The following is a 23,937-nucleotide window of genomic DNA, read 5'->3' as shown; positions in this document are numbered from 1 at the left end:
CTGTTACACACGCTTCAGTCTATTGATTGTTCCCACTGGCTAGTTTCGATCAATTCCTTGTTAGCTTTATTTCAGGATTTCAAGGCGAACCTAATAACATATATTTTGTTCATCAAATAAATAGTACGATTGAATAACAATAAAAAACATGTTAAAATAATTCAATTTCCCCCTGAATTTCGGAGTTGATGTTTTGCGCTTAATGAAATCATGGATACAAAAGCCCACTCGACAAGCTGAATAAAAGGTTATTGCCCGGTTTAATCTCAGAAGGAGAAATAATTAATGATAGTTAATTTCGCGATAAGTGAGCAGGTAATTATTGATTCCGGTCCGGCATTTTTTGCTGACTAATATACTGCATCCGGTTAAGATCCCAATCGGAACACCTCGCCTGCGAATAATTTCTAGTTTCGGAGAAAATGGCGAGGGGTTCCGATTGGTTTAGATCCATTCCTGAGCAATCGGAACTCCTCGTCATTTTCGCAGACGGAGGCGAGGTGTTCCGATTGATTCCTGGGACGTGTAGTATCTTGTATCTAGCTTCCGGATCCCTCCGATAAGTTGTTTGTTTTTGCGTGACTTTTAGAGATGTAGGTCATAGTATGTTCTGATAGCCGTGAGATATATACATTTTGTCGTGTTTTCTATACAAGAAAGATATTTATAGTAAAATCAATTTTTTTTTTTATTTATTTTCTTTCATGTGGAAAAGTACCTCGTATTATATTGGGTCGTGTTGCAAAAGCATGTGTCCAATCAGATTGCTTCATTTATGCATTACAAGGTAGAGACGGCTGGATAGATTGTCTCAATTACTTTTACAATTTAATCTAGGTTTTTCTTTTCCATTTCTCTGAAAGTCACAATATCTAAATCAGTGTTAAAGTTGGCGGGAATATACAATAAAACATGGGGAAATAATAAAAAAAAACTTCGAATATTTATTTTCGGAAAGATTAAATTATCAAAATGATATGTCAAAAAAGATACTAGCGTAAACAATACCAACCATGATCGCAAGTTAAATCACAATAGGACCATATATGGTCATCAAATTATTTATTATGATAATATAACCATGATATAAAATATATATCATTATAGTACTATTATCAAATTTTGCATTATTGTTAATCTGGAAAATAATAACATGAAATTGATTACGTACTGTCAATCAATCGCTCAATTCCTTATCGTCGGCGTTCCAAGGTTACGCAAACTTCCATTCTACACAGCTGGGGTGCGTCATGGTAAATGTAGCTATTCGATGGTCTCGGATAAAAACTCTGTTGCTTTAACTGGTGCATTTATTAAAGGGGCACCCATTCGTTCGGACATCAGAAACGTGGAAAATTTCTATTGATAAAATCTATGTCCGAATGAGGATTAAAGGAGTTATTGTGCCTACCAGTAATGAAAGTTACGTCAAAATGTATAGAAAAATGAGGTTTCGCACACAAATACCGTCTGCCTTTGCGGTAATTAGTTATACTTCGGGTCGAATTGAGGATTTTTATGATCTTATATTTGAACCACTTTTTTTTCCCTTGAGAGATTAAAACTGCTGTATCAATTTAAAGATTATAACTTTTATCACTTGGGGACAATACATGTGTCCCATTAAGGTTCATTTAGCGACATACACTTTATTCAAACGAAGGAATGCCCTTTAAGGTTACAGAGAAATGACAACAAAATTCAGAGCCAGTCATTCACTTCATCATATAAGAGGATCGACCTATATCAGGGACGCATATCGCCTTTTTACCCAAAATCACCCCTGGAGAATATCGATGAAGCCAGTTGCTATATGCATCATGATGATTTCATTTGGCGAAAAGATACACCATTGTGGGACAATAGAAGAAAAAGTGTGTCACGGTCTATAGAAAATCTCGAGTTACCCAAAAATCATATTCTTGAGTTACCCCAATAGCACATTCTCGAGTTACCCCAATAGCATATTCTCGAGTTACCCTAATAGCATATTCTCGAGTTACCCCAATAGCATATTCTCGAGTTACCCCAATAGCATATTCTCGAGTTACCCAAATAGCATATTCTCGAGTTACCCCAATAGCATATTCTCGAGTTACCCAAATAGCACATTATCAAGTTACTCAAATAGCATATTCTCGAGTTACCCCAATAGCATATTAGCGAGCTACGCCAAAAGCATATTCCCGAGTTACCCCAATATAATTTTCTCGAGCTACTCCATTAGCATATTCTCCAGCTACTCCAATAGCATATTCTCGAGTTACCCAAAAATCATAATCTCGAGTTACCCCAATAGCATATTCTCGAGTTACCCCAATACCCTTTCTAAGCCCGTGTTCTGATTGATATGACGTAAACGTTAAGCGAAAAACATAGCATAGCTTGAGTTTCCTCTCAATTCACGTCGATTTAGTGTATATCAGATATACATATTATGTTTTTGATATAAACACATGCTATAATCATGTATTTAGACTTCAGAATTCAAATCTGACGGTATCAGTGAAATTCGACGTTTTAGTAGTACAGTTGATCACAAGGTCAGTCAGGCGCCCAAATATTAATCGGAAAGCTGTTCGGTAATTTCCGCCATAACGTTTTGACATGCTGTTCCACGATGAGTTCACGGAGAGTTCCGATCTTTTCCGATTACATAACATTTTTGTGCTAACATTTCTAGCACGTTTCTATAGTCCGTCTAGAATGACCTGTCGTTTTGAACTTTGATTAGCATATAGATACAGACGAGTCTATAGCCATTTAGGGGGAATAGGTGCTTTGTATATATACATGTATATCTGTTAGTTGTTTATAATGTAACAAATCTTGTCATTAGCTGCATCATTTGTATTTATACTGGTATAGATTTGGCGACAAAACTGTTAATATGTGAATAATTGATCACATAGTTACTTGAATATGTGTAAACCATGCATCAAAAATAATGATACAATCCGTGTGTTGTCAATATGAAATTGTAACAAAAACGAATGGTCCAAAACAGCACCCTGCTGGACACAGTAGTGTTCCTAATCAATATTGGTTTGTTAACACACCTGTGCACAAATGGAACTACCAACTTTGAATATTCCGCGAAAAGGTCAACGCGACAAGTCATTCTGGTTCGACTAGAGCAGTAATCGAGTTCTTACAGTGTTAATGTTGAAATGTTTATCTCTGGGAATGTCCAAGAAAGAAATTAAATGCATTGATAATATATTGAAAGACATTTAGCAATTTTATCAAGTCGAACGCGAGTAATGTCCTGGTAAGTGTAGTAAAGCTCTATTTCGCGAAAATAACTGGAAGCGAACTAAGTATAATCCCACAGTATACATCCGCACACCGTTAGTTCAAGTTGATTTTGAAGTATAAATTCACCAAATGTTGAATTAATGTTAAATAAGACTGTAGCATTACTCATTTTATTCGTGAAAATAAGCTTATGCGAAAATCATTTTTTAAGAGAAATATATGCGTCTTCCTTACAATGGGAAAATGCCAACTCCATGTTGTTTGAAAATCAATCGTTCCCCTCACCCTGGGTCCCACCATGTGTCGACCAAAAAGGTAAATAAGTGCATAGTGCAAACTACGTATGATTTCTTCGTGTTTCCGCCCCCTCCCCCATCCCCTCCCCCCTCCAGCTCCCCGTACATCTAACGTATGTACCAGTGCACTACTTTACTCGCTATATCGGAAACACATTCAGAGTAATTGTCTTTCTAATAATAACTCCTAATGGCTATGGATCACAGCTGCCGTTAACATAAAACGAAGACTCTCTTATACCCCCTCCCTCGCCAACTCCACAGTCCCCCTCTGTAACCTCTACACTTGTGTGACAAATATAGCTTTTGCCTCCCAGTCATAACGTGTATATATGTATGGTGTTATAATTATTTAACAGCTAACAGCCGCGAAAAGACTCCTCCTCCTGCCCCCCCCCCCCCCCCCCCCCCCCTTCCCCCTTCTACGGTTATCATTCGGTTTCCCATTTCCCAAGTCCCATGACTGCAATGCCCTCTTACCCCGTCTTTCTCTCTCCTATTGAGCCCCACTTAACACCTTCCCAATACCCCATCCCACATCCCCTTGCATCTCGTATCTCATAGAAACTATAAAATCTTACTTTTGAAATCCGGAGGAGGAGGGTGTGTGTTAGAGTTAAGCTGGACAATTTTCTACACAACAAAGGGGTTCTTAGCCATTCTTACCCTGATCTCTTATTTTGTTCCCTTGCCCGGCCCCTGCCGTCAATCCTACCCCTTCTCGCTCCTATACTCTTTGCTAGCCTTACACATCATATATATCTGTAATTTTTTTTTGTAAACCCTTCAACACTTTGTAGCCTTACCCACCCAACGCCAGCCAAACAGCAGTCGTAGTTTCTTCCTCGTCCCATAGAACTCCCCCAAACACATATACCCTCAACTTCATTAAACCAGGAAATGAATATATCTATATTTTAATCATTTAACGTAGATTTTGTACTACCGATCACGTACTGGTAAAGTTTGTCGGCGTTCGAAAGTTTTAAAAGTTATGACGTCATAAAAGGTCACGCGGTGAATATCACTTTTAAAATTCCTTACAGTTGACGACGTAGTATTAATATAATGCAAATAGTGAAATATTTAAATTCGTTGCAAAATTACTCCATCGCTACCACCAGATTTAAACCTCGTGACTTTTATCTTCCTGAATCGTCATCTGCATGCTAAACTCCCCCAATTGGATTTTCTTGAGCACGTACCACTCGAGATAGCCGCCGGATTTTAACAAACGTCAATGAACTGGCGAGTCTGTCTGCCTAGACGTGCAAAGCACGTGAGTAGACAGATGTACATGTCAGATTTGATGTTGGGAGAAGAGGGGGAGGAGACTGGGAGGGGAGGGAAGGAGGTAGAATCTTTAAATCAGCATTTATCCTTCGTAATCGACATAAAATATGGCCGACAGCTGCAAACTTACTGCAAACGCAAACATGATAAAAGTAAGACAGAACTGAAAGCAGATACGTACTCATCCTTGGAAATGCTGATGTATATAAATTTGAATATTTCTTTCACACTATGGTATTATAATGTTGAAATGTATTGTAATATTAAAATACATCACAAAGCATTTTGAAGACTGATGTGTTACGTTTCGCTTTCAGTACTTTCAAATCATTAAAGCTTATACCATGTGAACTTAACACGAATTTCCTGCCCGATTCCGTTAAATTTCACTGTTCGTATAATGCATAGTTAAATACGGATATTGAATTCTTTATTCGTGCCAAATTCCTGTGGTTTATACGTTCAATTCAATCTACCTCAAGCCGGCGAGTTCTTAATTTATATAACGGACTCTTTCGTTTAAGAAATTATTACGCAAACCTTATAACCAATCAAAAGCAACGTAACAAACAACGACGTAATTTGTATTTCAATGAACGATAAGGTTCATCTTTTGCCAGTATGAAAGGGGTGGGGTGTCCTTCTGGATATCGGCAGTATACTTCAGTGAGGTTGCACTATAAAGTCAGCATCAGTTCCGCGCTATCACAAGGAGACAAAACAGGGGTAAGCGTAAAGTATGGAATAGTGTTATGTCCACAAATGTCAACTGAGTCGAGAAAGATCACTCACTCTGTCTCAAAACAATACTTTAAAACTTTCTTGTGAGAATTTCAGAATTGTGAAATAAATTGTAAATGAAGGAAACCTCCACATTCTCTCCCTTCATTTAAACTAATAAATATCCCATCCCTACTGTTTTTAAACTCCAATTTCCATTTAATTGAAATCACTTTATTTAAATTATTATGTCATTTTGTGTAAATATGTATGTGTTGTGTTCTGTTGTTGGGAAAGGGCTTCAGTTAAGTTGTAAATCGTGTGCCCAATCCCCGTTGTTCATCCATGATACAATGAAAATATTAAGAAAAAAACGTTACCTCCTAAAACACACACTCATCACATATATGTATGCATCTCGAACGCATTAGAGGCCGTACCGTACAATTCAAACGTTGGGTTTAAGTATTGCACAAAGTTTTGGTCAGGCTGCAAGATGAAATCAAATATTCAAAGTTACAAGAAGAGCATTCTTTATTAAACAGTTCCCTCCGAATTATCGGAGAAGCATTTCTGTCTGTTTATTTGCGAATCTCTCCACAATTTCTTTTTATTTCGTTTCGTTTCGTTCCTTTTTATATTTTAATCTGCAAATTTAATTAACCTCCATTGATGGATCATGCTGTAAGAAACCGTATTAAATACAGATTCAACTACATACCTAAAAATAGATATAAATAGAATGTAGAGAGCGTAAACAAATCATGTGTACTTTACTGGTATCTTAATGTGATTGGAGAATGGTCTTAACCACGTGTCACACGCGTAATAGTAGAAAATCAAATCTAAATGCACTGTGAATCGACGAATAGGACACTCAGGGTTCATCGAGTACGTATCTAGCACATGCTGGTGGCTCGAGCGGGGGATCCTAAGGCCTTAACGGTAAGGGTAAAACAATAAAGATATTAGTTATCTGTGATAGTTTTTTTAGAATATACGTAATTATCCTTTTAGATAATATCCGTCATCTTTATCGTTATATATTTACTGTATCATATGATCACGATTGGATGCTGTTGATGTCTTTAATTAAGTCGCCATAACACGAATATAAAAAAACATCATATCTTCTTTGAAGTGAGAAGGTGGTATTCTGAAGTTGATAAACAAGTAAATGTACGGAGTATTTGGTATCTTCAGAGATTTCGGTCACACCCGTCAGAAATGTATTCACTTCCGGTCAGGTTAATTACAAATGCTCTTCATTAATTTTTGCACTCGGAACTCCTCGAATGTTTTGTAAGTGGGGAACTATTTTTTTCTGCAAGCATTGATAATACAGACAAAGTATCGTTTATCTCATATAGAAATTTAAAAACCCATTATTTCGATAAATTTACACTGACAGTATTACCCCTCTCCGCCAATCGGCAATAAATGGTTTTCTGGCTAATAAAATACATGCTTCCTTGACATATTCCTACATTTATCACATCCGAGGTTATGCATAAAGAACATCCGATGTGGTTTGATTGTAACTTTAAGGTAGAGCAAGGACATTGCCACCGATGAGGAGATTCCTGACTGTCTTACTATTTAGTTGGACTAATATTATACTTCAACTAATGTTTCGCGGTTTCCGCAGTAGGAACTACATGTATTTCGCGGTATCAAATTTCGCACAACCACGGAAATATAAAACCACGTAAATGGTATGTTGTTGAAAACTCTTGTATACATTTGTGTTGGTATATAAATATTCGCTGTTACTTATTTTCGAGTTATATTCATTGACCGCGAATATTCCGAAATTAAATCACCCGCGAAAATAGTCAACTATACAGTACCGAATGTTCGGTAAAGGCTAGCCAAGTACATATTTCTGATACAATGTGATTTCATTAATTTGATAATGTTCATATCCGTTACGATTTTCATTTTCAAGGGATCTACTTACATTTTGTGTGGAGGTTAAGGAATCATTTCCGCATACAATGTCAGATTCCACATAATAAAAGGAACGAACACAAACGAGACGTATGCGTGTTGTGTAAATTGTATTGGGATTTAAAAAGATGTTTTACATATTTCAAACCCGGCGAAACTTTTAGAGATAAACCATTTAGACATGTTGTACCTCTTTCATATATAAATCACCAACGAAATTGTCTGTCGGCATGAAAAAAAAAACTTTTAAATACATTGTGTAATGGAAAATTAGGTCATACGGTCTCAGTAATGGGGATAAACAGAAAACAAATATATTTCTCTGTTTGGCCTGAAACTAATTCAGTAAAATTAGAATGTGTTCTGTTCGTGACTTTAAACATTTTTGTGGGAAGGCTGTTTAAAATGAATTCTTAATTAGTATAACAGCTCTGTAAAATTTAAACTACCTCCATCTAACTCACTGGAAGTGAGCTATGTGGAGCGTTTCTGGATGCTTAATGAAGACCTTTCTAATTAACAAACGTCCATCTGTTTTTGACTCGGTGCAGAGGTCTAAAAATAGCCCCACTGCTAGTAAAGTAGATATTCGCTTGTTTGGTAAGCTGCCAAATTGAAGTAATGACTCCATCACGAAATATCGGTTTCAAACATGATTATCTAATAATAGAAACGATTTCATCCTGCTGACTTCATACATATATAACAACAGGTTCATGAACACTTAATATTCCATAAGGTTCAGTAACTGTTTATATGACTTTGTTATATATACACGTACAATAATTTTCGAATATATGTTTGATTTCCCTTCGCTTTTGTATGTAGAAGAGAAATCGGTTTTCTTAAGTATATTATTTATCTTAAGAATAAGTTTGAATTTGTTGATATCAAGATGGTCAAATAACTTCTTATTTTCTCGCTTAAATGTCACGGGGTTTGCATCTTTAACATTTGCCGCTTTTACTGCCTCGATGGGGTCACACCTAAATAAGCTTTTGTATTATCTGTTCCAGGGTGGTCGCATCTTTAATTCGTTTTTGTCTTTACACTTTCATGAGGGTCGCATCTTTAACTCGTTTTTGTCTTTACACTAACACGGGGGTCGCATCTTTAATTAAATCACAACATCCGTGGGATAGAAGGGTCATACGGTTCTTGTTCTTGAGGGAGTTAGAGAATAAACAAATTAACGGAGGCGCAGAAGTAATGTTTGTAATTGGTGGTCTTACATTAATTATCTGCCGCCTCAAGTCTTCATTCTAAAGCTCTTCCAATCAATAGACATCCCCAAATTATACATGAGCTCCGCATGCCGACTTGTGCCGTCTGCTAGACATTTTGCTTAACTGAAATAGGTATTGCAGCAGTCGTGTAGTATTTCGTATTTGAAATCAAATGCTGATGAGGTATTTGTTTTCAAAATGTCATTTATTTTTTTTTACATGTTAATCGTATTTTTGTGAACTCTCTTTAATTTTGTCTAATTTTGAGGCAAACATGTTTCAAAGCGTAGTAGTGCAAATTCGCCTAGATGTTGCCGAACTGTGGAGTTTCGTGTGATTTGTGTGTGTGTGTGTGTTTGCCGAACTGTATTGGTATGCATACGGGACCTGTTTCCGTTAAAATGACCCTTGGCGATCTGTGATGCCAATGCTAATGCCGTGATTTTGAGTGAGTAACCATTTCGGGGAGAACTCATGTCTCATTTAGACAATAATATACATATTTATGAACGCTTGCGAGCCAAACATCACGACGAGATGGTTTATTTAATTCGGTCTTTAACTCTTCCACTGTGACTAACAATGCCATTCCTTCTGTCGTGTATAACAGCATGGCAGCATTTATAGGTTCCTCTTAGAATACACGTTTTCTAGTTTCTATGGCGATTTCACCTTTTATCGGAAAAGAACGTCCATTGGCTATTATTCTTAATGATTAGCAATGTCATTTATTTATTTATTTATTGATCTTTATTCGATATAATACATCCTTCGTCTCGGCGTCCAAATTTTATTTCATACTTCTCCTCAAGAACTAGTCGACTTATTTCAACCGAAATTGACAGGGGATATCCCCGTGTGAGTAGAAGCCGTGTATGTGATCACAATTGGGCTTGTACCTTTCTTGGACACACGGGAGTCAAAACTGGGATAAATGGTTAGCATATTGAAATCTTTCACCGAACGGAAGGTACAAGATGTACATGATCAGGTCCATTGTGCCTCTTGTTAGGTAGATCCTGTTTACAGCCTAAACCGAAAGAATAAATGTCTTATCATGGTACAATTTAGATTTTTTATCCAAAGCATTAAAACTAATTTAGGACAACACAGCGCGGTGGTAATTCTAATTAAGGTTCGAGAAGATTTCCAGTGAGGATTTAAGGTAAACAAAACAAAATCGTAGCGAGAATCATCGATGATAGAAAGAAAAAAAAAGAAGCACAGATATTTACAGAAGGAAAGGAAGGCCCCAAATAAAATGAAATACATCCTAGGTTATGTGTGAATTTGATCACCACTCATCCGAGGAATGTAAATGTTTCAACATGATTTATATCTTGTTTGTAGATCTTACGAACACTATTGATACACAGCACTGATTCACAACCAAAATTGAGCCTCATCACTTCGGTTCCCTTGATGATAATCATGGGCAAACTTGACTTGCATTATCATGTATTCTTTCTGTCTTTTGTTGGATATCTTGATTGGAATTTTCAGGAGATTGGAGCGAGATCGTCATCAATGTCTAGATTTTCAATATTTAACTGAATAATCTGTCTTTAATCTGTTAGAATTTTCATCTAAAACGACTTTCTGGTTTGTAATTGTATGCTTTAGTATTGCAACTTTCAAAACACTTTATCCTTATGTCATTAAATTTTGATTGGCATTGCTGGAATTTTCCATTCGGATAGAAATAGCCAAAAATGAAAAACGAATCAATATTAAAGAAGAAAATACAATATCGAAATTTCCTAACTTACTAGTATGCAGATGCAACATTGTCGAAAATCTATTAATAACAAAGATTAAAGATTTAATGCACGCGCTTCTTCATTAACAATTTCAAAATGCTTTTAAGGGGCGCGTGACATCTTAGGATTAACTAGCATTTTATAGCTATCTGGATTCACGTCACGATTTCAATCAGGCTTGTAAACATGCAATAAATGCTAAACAGGTTTTTTGAAATATACTATCTCTGCTAGGTGCATTATACCGCTCATGTTTCTACACAAAACACTGCCAAACACCAACAAAGGAAAGTTTTAAACACAGACAACCCATTCCTCTATCATTTAAAAACCATTCTAAGCTTTTTCCTGGTTTCCAATGGGAAATGGTAACGAGACAAATTGGAAATCAGAATTATACACGAATTTGCATATGAATGGGCATCCCTTAAAAGGAAAATTTTGTAATCCATATATTAACTTTCTGAACATGCAAGGCCTCTTGACTGTATTACAACGACCTAAGTTATCTTATGTTAGAGGCTGATGTTTCTGAAGATATTTCACTTTCCATACATGCATCATTCTAACGTTTCTCAGAAAAACTGATCCCTCTAAGTTATTAAGCTGTATTATGATTAATCAACCTATTTTATTCCGTATAATGATCCCGGATATATGTGATTCTGCTTTCCGAATTACTAGATTTTTAAAGAAAGACTTTCTGTAAACCAACTTATTTTCGCGTGCGATTATTTTTTTGTGTATTTCGCAGTCGATTAAAACTCGCGAAAATTAATCACCGCGAAAAAAGTTATAGTCATAGGTACAGTAGGCCTTTTATGACAGTAAATCGCGAAATTAAATTGCCGCAATAAAGTCGTTAGGCATGAACACGCGAAATTAAGTAGCCGCGAAAATAAGTTGTTTTACAGCATTATCTTGTGATATTGTCCATATGTAATCTGTAGGCTCGTATCATAATGTGTATTGCTTTTAGATTTCTAGAAAATGTAGGAGTTTTTATGAAGTGTTTTATCAAGTTTTACAAGAACCTTAATACTCAATTTAAACCATCTGGATTTATCTAGTGTTGGATTCCAGTAGCAATTAAACATCCTGTCATTCTAGAAAAAAACTTATTGTTTGAGTTATTGATTTGTCAGTTTTTCATCTGAACTACAACAGCTTAATCTATTCCATAAAATATGATTTTGTATTTATTTCATTTAATATCTATATATAGAAATTGTATAACTGTATAACTGTAATTGTATAATCAGATACAAGATGGCGCCCAGACATGTTGTACGCTGCTTCTTTGTAAAATTACCTTTCTATTTTTACAATATGAGCGTGACTGAGTGAATAAATAAATCTGAAATCTGATTTCATATCTTTAGTTCACGATGCTGTTCAGGTGTTGTGGCTTGCGACCGTGTTGTTTGATTATCAATGACGTCATTCTTACGTCATCGATCCATTTTCAACTTGACGAATACAATAAGATTTTATTGAATGAGACAGACCCTTCTTTCCTGCTATTCTTATCTCCTATTATTGTGGAAGTCAAAGTCCCGTTAGACGTATAATCACAGTTGAATTGACAGTCGTCTACAGCCGAAATAGAAATTTATCACTTCCATACCAGAATTAGGTACTGCATTCAGAGGGAAGCCCCATTTAGACATTTATAGCCAAAGCTGTCCTTTCAAATTGAGCCGCTGGTGTCGGCGTAAAATACAACACCTTAATATACTGGTAATGTCAGAACAGTTTACACGTGCATATGCTTCTATATATAAATATATCTATATTTAACCCGTGCTTCATTATTGATCATGCGCATCGTTCATAACTGGTCCAATTAAATCTGGTAATACTTTTGATCGCTTATTTAATTTACAAGATCGCACTTTGAAGGATGTAAGCGACACAGGAAATTACTATTCTGTATTTAAGCCAAACCTATGACGTCGCGATTGGTTTTGAATATCATTAGCGACCAATGTTGTGTATATCAGAGTTTCCATAATATAAAACAATATCCTTTATTACATAACTGGCCCGTTCTGCCATGTCATACGGCCATGTCATAAATATCGTAAGACACGTGTAATAACACTATTGTGACGTCATTATAAGTATGTGACGTCGCGTGATTAACTGGGTAGGCGGAAACGTCCCATCCGAGCCGGATTTTGCCGGTCTTATATAGAAACAAAAATTGAAAGTTTTTTGCTTATATTCTCATAAAAATAGTTATGTGATGAATATAATATTACACTCGTAGCTGTGTCATATGAAATTTATTGAACTCGTTCAATAATTGGATATGCGGCATATCAAGTTATTGAGCTCCTTATGATATGGCAACGAGTGTCAGATGCCCTATGTACAACCACGCACGATATAATTACGGAGAGAAGGTGAATAGGAAAGGGATCGGGTACATTGACGACTCAATGTCTTGATGTACGACTCAATGATTTGATGAACGACTCAGTGTTTTGATGTACGACTCAATGATTTGATGAACGACTCAATGTGTTGATGTACGACTCAGTGTTTTGATGTACGACTCAGTGTGTTGATGTACTACTCAATGTTTTGATGTACTACTCAATTTCTTGAAGTACGACTCAATGATTTGATGAACGACTCAATGATTTGATGTACGACTCAATGATTTGATGAACGACTCATTGCTTTGATGTACGACTCAATGTTTTGATGAACAACTCATTGCTTTGATGTACGACTCAATGTTTTAGTGAACGACTCCATGTTTTGATGTATGAACAAATGTCTTGATTTACGACTCAATGGACAAATACGACAGCTGAGCATAGGGAATTTCTCCAGATCTATACTCTCTCTCTATATATATATATATATAGCATTGGATAGGGTCTAGTAAGTAATAACGACGGTATAAACCAATATAGGTACCTGATCCTAACAATATATATACATGTAGCATTGGTATATAGATAGACGGAGGTCAAACTAGTAACATCGTCGGTTGGAATAATTCAATAGCGAATGCCTTGTACTGGCAGAAAGACCCAAATGAAGGGATATTATGCACGGTTATGGGGCTCTGAAGGCTAATCAATAATTAACTGAATGTTTACGATAATCGTATAGATAAATTACCTTTTGTTGTGTAAACTGTGTACTATATGTTTAGAGAGACACGCGGATTATGTAAAACACTAACAAGGTCAAATCAAAGGTCACATAAAGTTCGCGAGATCATATGTTGGTCATGAATGGCGGCCTGTCACTATTGAGCAGGTAAAATAAACATCAATTCACACAATACAAGGATATGGCATAGAATGTTACTATTTATAGCAAATTCGCAATATGAAAGCATGTCAAAGGTGTTTAGCTGGCTTATAATCTAAGAATAGTACCAAAGTCGCACAAGATATTAACACCTTTTACGCAAAATTTGATACAGCGCGTCAAAGATGAATTAAATCGCACCATAAGTTAATGATAAGGGCCTATCGTGATAAGACCTATGAGAGGGCCGACAAAACCTCAAAATAGGTCCAAAAATGTCAAAATATTGATGGGAAGTTGTAAAGGTACCGTAATTCAATAAATGTCATTATTTGCAATATTGGTGCTCGCTAGTGCGCAAAAGTGGGAAAATTAAGTCAAAGTGTTGCCAAAATTTCAGTCAGCAAGACTTTCAGTGACGATAGTTTTATCAGAAGAGACCACGAATTTTCATATGACATTAAAGGATACCAGGGAATGGTTTAGGTGACCTTCATTGAATTCCCTGCAATTTGCCATATAAAGTCCGCATCTTTATTTCGACTTCAATAGTGGTTATTTACTACAAGAAGAATACACTTACTCTTCTAGAACACGTCTTAACCTTGCATCGGACTCCATATGATTCTATCTTTTTATATTGCTCATGTGTTTGCTGTTTGACCGGATTTTATTTTATGTAGGTATAAACACATATTTTGTTTTGACCTTGAAATGCAAATGGCGGCTGTGGATGATATTACACAAATATGGCATAAAGGGAGGCATTTAAGCCATTAAAAATGCTCCTATATCATACTTTTAAGGCATCTGATTATAGTAAGAATGACCACTGTAAGACAAATTGTCAAACTGGTGAGTTTTGGGCCTTTTTCAGAAATATTTATCTTTTACCCCAAACTCAACGGATGAACATTTTTTCCTAAAAACAGTTTTCCCGTCATGTCTAGACTTCTTTATAGTATCTCATAAGAGCATTTTTGACGTTTGAAATACCTTCTTATACGCCATAATTGTCTGATATTATTCACAACCGCCATTTGCATTTCAAGGTCAAAATACAAGCAGTGTTAATACATATCATAAAGCCAAATCTAGCCAAACCAATGCTCCTATTTTGTGCTTAAGACTCCAGTGAGCAAAACGACATGACTGTTTTGCGCAATAAATGCGATACATATGAGTTAATTATGTCCCCCTGAAACATGCATTTTTCTCATGTTTTGTTGAAATTTACGAACTACTGAACAAATTGAATGTCAACAGCAAGGATCACAGTTTGACATGATACATATCAAAATGTTATCAAGTTATTTCTATTAAATTGCACCCTAGTAGGGATGTATAGCCTTGTAAAATATCAACTGTTTTGGCTGGATTTGCTGTTTAGATGCCCCTTAAACAAACCGGCATTCTCTGGTAATGTAATTGAATTCTAATAAAGAAAACAAACAGCTTGAATGTGTTAATAATATAACCCATTGACGTTGACGGAGTGGCTTTGCATGAATATCCGGGTGTGAACAAAAAATACGAAAACAACTACGATATGCAAGTCAGACGATCCAACACACATACGATAAAAGGTTCGAGAACCCATTGTGTATCTGGCACATTTTATTATTGATTAGATGCGTCACAAATAGGTATACTTGTGTTACGTGCGTGTTGTTTATGATTTCAACGGCGTTTGAACGCTTGACCTCTGACCTTTCTCGTCTGATCTGCCGTTCCTTTCTACCTTCTGGCTTAGGTTCCAAGATAGGCAGCCGTAATTTAAAGTGGCTATATTAAGTTGATGTCCTTGACGCCATACACGGGGGACTGCGCCTCTGAATAAATTCTGAGAAAGAAGAATTACTTCGCCTAGTTGTAATTTGGTTGGACGAAGACACTCAAACGCCATCACTCTTTCACAGCGTGCGGTACGCCACGTGAACCCATCGTCCTCAATCTTGTTAATGATCCGATGTGCAAGTGCGTACGTTTTACATGCAAACATCGAGAAAAAAAAATTCCAACCTTGTTTCTAATTCAGCGATTTTGATCTTAGAAACCACACATAAACACCCTGCTACCGATGCCGTTTCTAACGTTGATTGCGTAACAGATAGCTATATATATACTCCTTTGATTAAAGGTTGGAGCAACTCTGGCCACTCAAGTAGGCTTCTCCTAACATAGTCCGCGCCAATTCACTGGCGACGTCATTCAGTTTGAAAACATCACGTTTTAATCGCCGCGAGCTCCTTACCACAGGACAGACATCTTAAGTTTGGTTTGAATTGGTATTACGGTCTTGATGTAGGCGATTTTTAGGCATTTGTTGGTGATCAAATAGTTTGAATAGGTAAATATGTTAGCTTCGAAATATTGCCATGCATCTCATATCAGCGTACATGCAAATTAACTGTTTCCCTATGAAAACAGACCGTTTGTCTACTATTAAAGTTAACATTTTCTCAAACACTGATTGTGGAGCAGCAATTTATATATATTAACGTAACCCATCAATTTTGATGTCAAGCCTAGATAGGAGAGCTATATTAGTGATAAAAAAGATTTCATCAGTTGTTTCCGTCCGTAATTAATTTTACCAATTTACTTATTTGGCCCGACCGCTTTGAACGCCATAAATGAAAGCGTCCTGAGTTGGAGTTGTAGGTCATTGACGATAGTCCTGTGATTAAATTGATTAAGAAATACTGATTGAGAAAATTTTTTGGATTTGACAAAACAAAAGTCGTCAAGAATAGATAAAGAATAAAAACAATAATAATGATAAGTTGTATTGATAAAATGAAAGCGTCTTAAGTTGGAGTTGTAGACCATTGACGATAGTCTTGAAATTGAATTGAGATAAATTTGTGGATTTGACAAAACAGAAGTCGTCAGAAATAAATAAAAAATAAAGAACAATTTTAATAAAACGTTATATTGATGGATAAATATCTCGTTGTTTCAACCTTCAGTGAACTGCATCAGAAAAAGAAAGGCTTTGCCGTGTTAATCACCGTTTGACATTTAATATCTTGTGAAGACGAGATCCCCAGGAGTCCGAGTCGATAAAATGTTGATTCCATAGGAATAACACATTAGTCGTCTCTTGGGAAAGTGATAAACAACAACAACAACAAAAACAATAACAAGTTCTATTTATAGAAAAACAGGGGTATACAATGTAGATATCACGTCCCTGATAAATTTATACGTATAATCAGTTTTGGTAACAGATAATGTTTTTTTTTCGTCTAAAAATCTCTTGCGTTCTCATTCCAATAGCTGATTTCTTCAGTCGATGTCCATGTGATAAATTGTAGGCCAGTCGCCCCGATTTCCGTCTTCTGCCAGGAATACCGGCTTGGTATTCGAAGGATTGATTTATATAGGAACTTTGATTTATAAAGAAAGTGATGCCATCGATTCTGCACAGGAAACAACCGGCTTGTGGAGGGCTGTATTCGGGAATTGATTTGACCCGCCGTTGTCAAGATATACAGTCGGAATGACAATGGGGAGGATCCGGCTGCTGGGAGTTGGGATGGAATCATAGGATATGGGTAGGACGGGGGACAATGGACAAGGGACTGTACGCATTGGAGGTGGTGCAGCAGTAGGACACGAAATGTACGGGCCACGGTCAGGAGGGGCAGAGGGTCATTGGAATTTAGTCCGGATAGAAATGAGACTTGATGATATTGAGGTGTGATCTGGGTTTGGAAGGTAAAATTGGGGAGGTGGTCAGATTTAGGTGGCAAAGCGGGCGATAGGTAAATTATACAATAGTATGGTGAGAGGAGGGTGTATTTCTAACTGTGATGTTATGTTATTTTAGTTTTCCTTGTGCGCAATGATAAGATATGTTTCATCATAAAAGAGGTCTAATAGTTAGCACGGTCTAACTCCTTAGATTATTTGTTAGATACAGATAAAAACAATGATGGTATACATCTCGTGACGAACTAGTGTTTGTGTTTTGACCTCCTTAGTCCCGTAATGTATCGGTACCGTTAGTCATTCCTAACACATTGTACATTGAGGTCAACAAAGGATATCCGAATATTATCATGTGTTTGTATTTATCTCAATATAACGTCACTCGTTTATATATTTAAAATGTCTGTATATAAGTCAGTACAACGCCACTGGTTTTATACACTAAAATCTCGTTTATATACAGTAAAACCTTGATATAACGCCATTCGTATATACAGTAAAACCTTGATATAACGCCCCTCGTTTATATACAGTAAAACCTTGATATAACGACCATAGTTTATATACAGTAAAACCTTGATATAACGCCCCTCGTTTATAAAGTAAAGCCTCGATATAATGCCCCTCGTTTATATACAGTAAAACCTTGATATAACGCCCCTCGTTTATATACAGTAAAACCTTGATATAACGCCACACGTTTATATACAGTAAAACCTTGATATAACGACCATAGTTTATATACAGTAAAACCTTGATATAATGCCCCTCGTTTATATACAGTAAAACCTTGATATAACGCCCCTCGTTTATATATAGTAAAACTGTGATACAATGTCCCTCGTTTATATGTAATAAAACCTTTATATAACGCCCCTCGTTTATATACAGTAAACCTTGATATAACGCCCCTCGTTTATACACAGTAAACCTTGATATAACGCCCCTCGTTTATATACAGTAAAACCTTGATATAATGTCCCTCGTTTATATACAGTAAACCTTGATATAACGCCCCTCGTTTATATACAGTAAAACATTGATATAATGCCCCTCGTTTATATACAGTAAACCTTGATATAACGCCCCTCGTTTATATACAGTAAAACCTTGATATAACGCCCCTTGTTTATATACAGTAAAACTGTGATACATGTCCCTCGTTTATATACAGCAAAACCTTTATATAAATACCCCTCGTTTATATATAGTAAACCTTGATATAACGCCACACGTTTATACAGTAAAACCTTGATATAACGCCCCTCGTTTATATACAGTAAAACTGTGATATTATGCCCCTGGGTTATATACAGTAATATATCGATATATTGCCACTCATTCATATGCAGTAAAATCTGGATATAACGCCATTTGTTCATATTCGGAAAAAAACCTTTGTATAACGCCCTCCGTTATTTACAGTAGCACCTCAATATAATGCCTATATCTGGATTTTAACACCTGAAACGTCTAACAGCAGGATACAACTTAAATCAAATTTTAATTCATCGTATTATGTATCTGTGTAAAGTAATCGACCAGAAAGAAATGTAAAAAAAATTAACAGCGAATTTAAAGGTCACATTTAAAATTGCATTCATCGTTTGATTGGGGAAATCTACAACATTGGACTATTTATAGCACAATGTTATGACAAATGTTTGCCCGTATAGACGGCTTCAATCTATTTATAGTAATTTTACGGGTTCGTGACCTGGTGGAATAGACTCTTTATCTCTTCACCGTACGGGGAAAGATATGATGTTATCGTTGATAGTTTCTTTCGAGAAACTCTCTACTGACTGAAACACTGAAATACATATATACGGATTCGTTAGTGTAGCATGTAGGTCTGTGATGATGTATTGTGTGTTCGATATTGATATGTTTCTGAGCTTATAGACGAAAAAAACATGAATTAATTTTCAAAGTGATTTATTTTTGGAAATGTCTAGCAGAATAGAAAAACGTCGATAGAAATGTCAGACGGAGAAAAAGCGTGCTATAAAATGCATCATCTAAAGCGATGGATTGTCGGCAGCCAAGCCGATGAGTTTCCGGGCACTTTCCATTGTTTATGGCAACTTAATGATTAATTTCGACAGATTTTATCCGTTTATGCTATTTACAGGTGTAAGAAGGTTTATGTAGATTGAAGAGTGCAATCATGCTGTTTACGAAAACCAAAATGACACGAAAATCCCACCAGTCGTTTACTTAGTGCTGTTTTGAATTGTAAATGGAATTATGAGATTTGACTCGATCTGATCACGGAATAAGACGAAGCTGCATACCCAGTCGCTAAGTATGGATAATCCTCTAAATGTATTGCGAAAATGTTTTCGTTGTGGCTGTTAATAATGTGGCTTCGCGCAATAAGTACAGAAAATGCAAACATAAACGATTCAAATATAAAAACAAAATGCCAACGTGATCCAAGCTTCAAATTAATTTCAATTCCATTCAGTTTTATTCCTCAGGTTTGTTAACTTATTGGACATTTATTAATTACTACTTAGAAATGATAAACACGGATATGTATTGTACATTCAACAAACATTATCGCCCCTACATAATTATCGTTCATTCATCTTCTTTTTCTTCTTCTTCTTCTTCTTCTTCTTCTTCTTCTTCAATTAGAAATAAAGAGCAAGGATGGAAACATCATCATCATCATCATCACCATCACCACCACCACCACCACCACTCTCATGATGTACAAGTACCATACCTACGGTCCATATAATACATTGACCTTGGACTGGAAATTCGTGACAAGTCCCTGTGCACTGTGCGTAATTTCAGTAGGGTGATATCGGATATTAATATTTTATACATTATTTCATTTCCCCCCTTGAGAACTATCTGCTTCAACTCGTAATCATAACTTCAGGTAGTGAACGTAGTTGGGGAAGGTAAACTCCTTTTGAAGCTAACATCATTATTGATTTGCTTAGGAAAGTTTGTTTTTGTTGTCTGAAGAGATTAAAAACAAAGGATTTTATTTTCCTGTCTTCATATCTCCCAAGCAATGCATAATTAGAATTCATGTAAATCCCTTTGTTGTTATAAAATTACCAAGCATCCAAAAAAAAATATGGAATTAATTAAACCATAAGGTTTACGCAATCCAGCTTGATTTCCGGGACTACTCCTGCGGATTACAACATTTTTCACCCATCATCAAGATTCGATAATTACTAATATTAGACTATTTCTGGATTTAAATTAAAATTTTTGCCTTTTGTAAAATGTTAAAGCCTCAAATAAAATATCGAATGTGTTTAAGTTATAATTTAGCATTAAGGTAATCTTTGTTGATTTTTTAACTTTTTAAACATTATCGACAAAGATACAAAATATGTGACACAGGGACTTGGTGCACATGCATAACCCACGGTCTATATATATATAAAGTCTGTTTTTTTGTTATTTTTTTAATACATTTACCTTCGCAAGGACAGATTTAAATTTCTTATATACTATATATAAATATATATGTATAGCACAGATAATATATATAATATATATAATGTCTTGTGTCACATGGTACCGTCATAGATAAGCGAAACGCGTGGTCCAGAAGGGGGGAGGAACTCTTGTCTTTGAGTTTCAAAAATATATTATTCTAAGATATTGACTAATCGTTTTAGATGAGAGACATGCTGATTGGCTGATTATTTAAGCAGAGCGAATCCTATATTCGACTCGGTATATTGAAATTCCCATATACGTCAGCTTCCCATTAAATCAATTAGCGATATCAATCTCATACTTTATCAGAAATTATCAATATTCTTAAATCCAGAATTAACAAATAGCCGTTACAGGACGATTGTATAAAGGCGCCCGTGATCCCGTTTCGTTTGACCTTTCTGCACTGTAAATAAAAGTCCCGGGTCACCAGATAGCCTATCGCGCTACTCTGCTTCATCCAGCATCGTGAAATTAATTAGATCGTTGGATTGACAAATCAATCATCCATGTAATTAGCAGGAGAGTTGTACATACAGGATATTGGCCCGTACCTCCAAACACAGTAATCCTGCTTGGTAAGCAAACAAAAATAAATGTTAAGCGTAATAAATGAGTGATTTTTTTTTCATTATTTATTTATCATTTCTGGACTAAGATTTCGTTTGATTTTCAATTTTGTGTTTATTTATTCATTTTGTTATGTTTTCCTGCTTCCCCCACATATGTCGCTTAATAAAAAAAAAGGAGGGGGGGGGGGGGGGGGGGGTACATCTATTGGAAATTGGCAAGGCCGTTTAAAACCATTTTCAACACTTTCGACATACAGTAACGACAAAATGAAATGTGATTTTTTTTTTCATTTATTTATTTATTTTATACGTCATCTATATCAAATTTAATGGAATGATTTTTACGATAGGAAAACATTATTATTGTTAGTATAAAATAGAAATTCAAGGCGTAACGAAACAGTAACATCTGTCCTACAGTAAGTGTGGCACGATGGCCGAGTGGTTAAGGTGTCCCAACACTTTATCACCAGCCCTCCACCTCTGGGTCACGAGTTCGAACCCCCGTGGCGCAGATACCTGGTACTGAGCGTAGGCCGGTGGTGTTTCCGGGTACTCCGGCTTTCCTCCGCCTCCAAACCTGGCTGTAAAATAAAATGAACCAAGTCATTCAGTACCGACGTTACGGAAAACAAAAATTAATAAGACATCAAAGTTTACAATAATCAGTATAAAATAACATAATCTTTAATCACAAAATTCGACTTTGAAGTCGTTCAAATGTCTCTGCAAATTACACCTAATTGCTGAAACTATCGAAATTAAAATTTATCTTCAAAGTGAACGATAATGGCATCTTTTCTCGTATAAAGTACCTTGAAAAATGGATGAAATTGAATCGGTATTCTGTGATTCAGATACCGATAATCAATTCATTTACTTGCTATAGATATCCTCCGTCCCTTCTTCCACTTTCCCATATCTCTTCGTATCTCGATTAAGCCGATACCATGCTCGTTATGAACGCTAATTATAGCTTATTATCTCTGAAACCAAATATAAACGCCTAATGTCAAGGTATAAAGTTAAGTGTTCGGAAGCTCATTACAATTTTTCCATCGATGAAATAGACATTGTTCTATCGCATTTGGAATACTAATGAGATTTACTTACCTGAAATAGATTTTAGTGGTCAGATAATTTCTCTTTGCGTGTGGGTTTATGCGAGCAATACACCCATCCCGCTCACGTCTTCATGAAATATGTAATGTCATTAAATGTTCTGACAAAATTTTATGAATTCTGCCGCTCATACGACCATTATATCAGTATGTATTGAAACTTACTAGCTATATTAGATAAAATAATGATATAGCAATTTTTATAAATAACAAATATCACAAAATTTGGCATTATCATTGCGAGGGATTTCTAAAAATAAAAATTAAAAATGACACCACTTAACAGGTATATATATGTGGACATATATGACCACAGTTTCTGTATTTGTAAACTTACTGAGGGGGCGTTAATTGAAACAGGGCATTTACGTCCGAGATTTTAAAGCGTCTGTTATTTGTGACAGTTAAAAATCCTATTTGTGAGTTTAAATCAAATGATTGTTAGTAAAATAATTCGACGATCTGTCAACAGCTTCCCATTTTTTAGCTGACTCACGATCGGTATTTCCCATGTGCCGTATCTCATCTCTATCAACGACAAATTTATCTTGCTTATTCACCAGACGGCTGAGAGTAAACAAAATACATCCATACGATAGTTAGATCTAGCCAGAGAGATAGACAAGTGTAAACAGGCCGGGGGTATATTTAGGATAAAGGATTCTAATTGTTCATTTATGAAAACATTTCATGTTGTAGGTGTGTCTCGAATTTATCCCATCTGTTCGTTCGTGATCGCCTGTACTTGATTAACCCCAATCCCTAGTCTACATAGATATATAATAACGTCCTGTAGGAAATGCATTCGTGTACAGTTTGCATGATAAATTATCTTTAGAGATATTTCCTGTTAAGGATATATGCTACTTAGCCAAATTGGTATCTCAAAAGAATCTAGTTACATAAATGACACGAGGAACACAAGAAACTATGACATATATAAAATGTACGCAAGAAATGATGACACATTTAAAAGTACACACAAAAACTATGAGAAAATATAAAAGCAAAAGCCTAGATTAGATTTTTTCCTTATATCAGATAATATGTTATCTCGTGGTAAAATCTAATCGACAGAGTCACGGTACAGATCAGATCATTCATCTGCAAAATAAATAAAATGATACAAACGAAATGATGAAATTGAACCCTAAGGTACTTATAAAACTTACATCAGTCTCAAACGTTTTATAAAAATCGAAGGGATCGTAATTGATTGAAGTATTTTATAAAGTTTTGCTCAAACAAAGAATGCATATCGGGAAAACCATGAA

At 35.8% G+C, this 23,937-nt stretch overlaps 1 protein-coding gene across 1 annotated transcript in view; it reads left to right on the top strand.

The window, feature by feature from the left end:
• Positions 1–23,937, top strand: part of LOC117333730 (G-protein coupled receptor 161-like) — a 55,104-nt gene that overhangs the window by 26,852 nt on the left and 4,315 nt on the right. The window lies entirely within an intron of this gene.

This window comes from Pecten maximus, chromosome 8 (assembly GCF_902652985.1).
Source record: "Pecten maximus chromosome 8, xPecMax1.1, whole genome shotgun sequence".
Taxonomy (NCBI): domain Eukaryota; kingdom Metazoa; phylum Mollusca; class Bivalvia; order Pectinida; family Pectinidae; genus Pecten; species Pecten maximus.
This window is presented reverse-complemented; position numbering and strand designations above follow the sequence as displayed.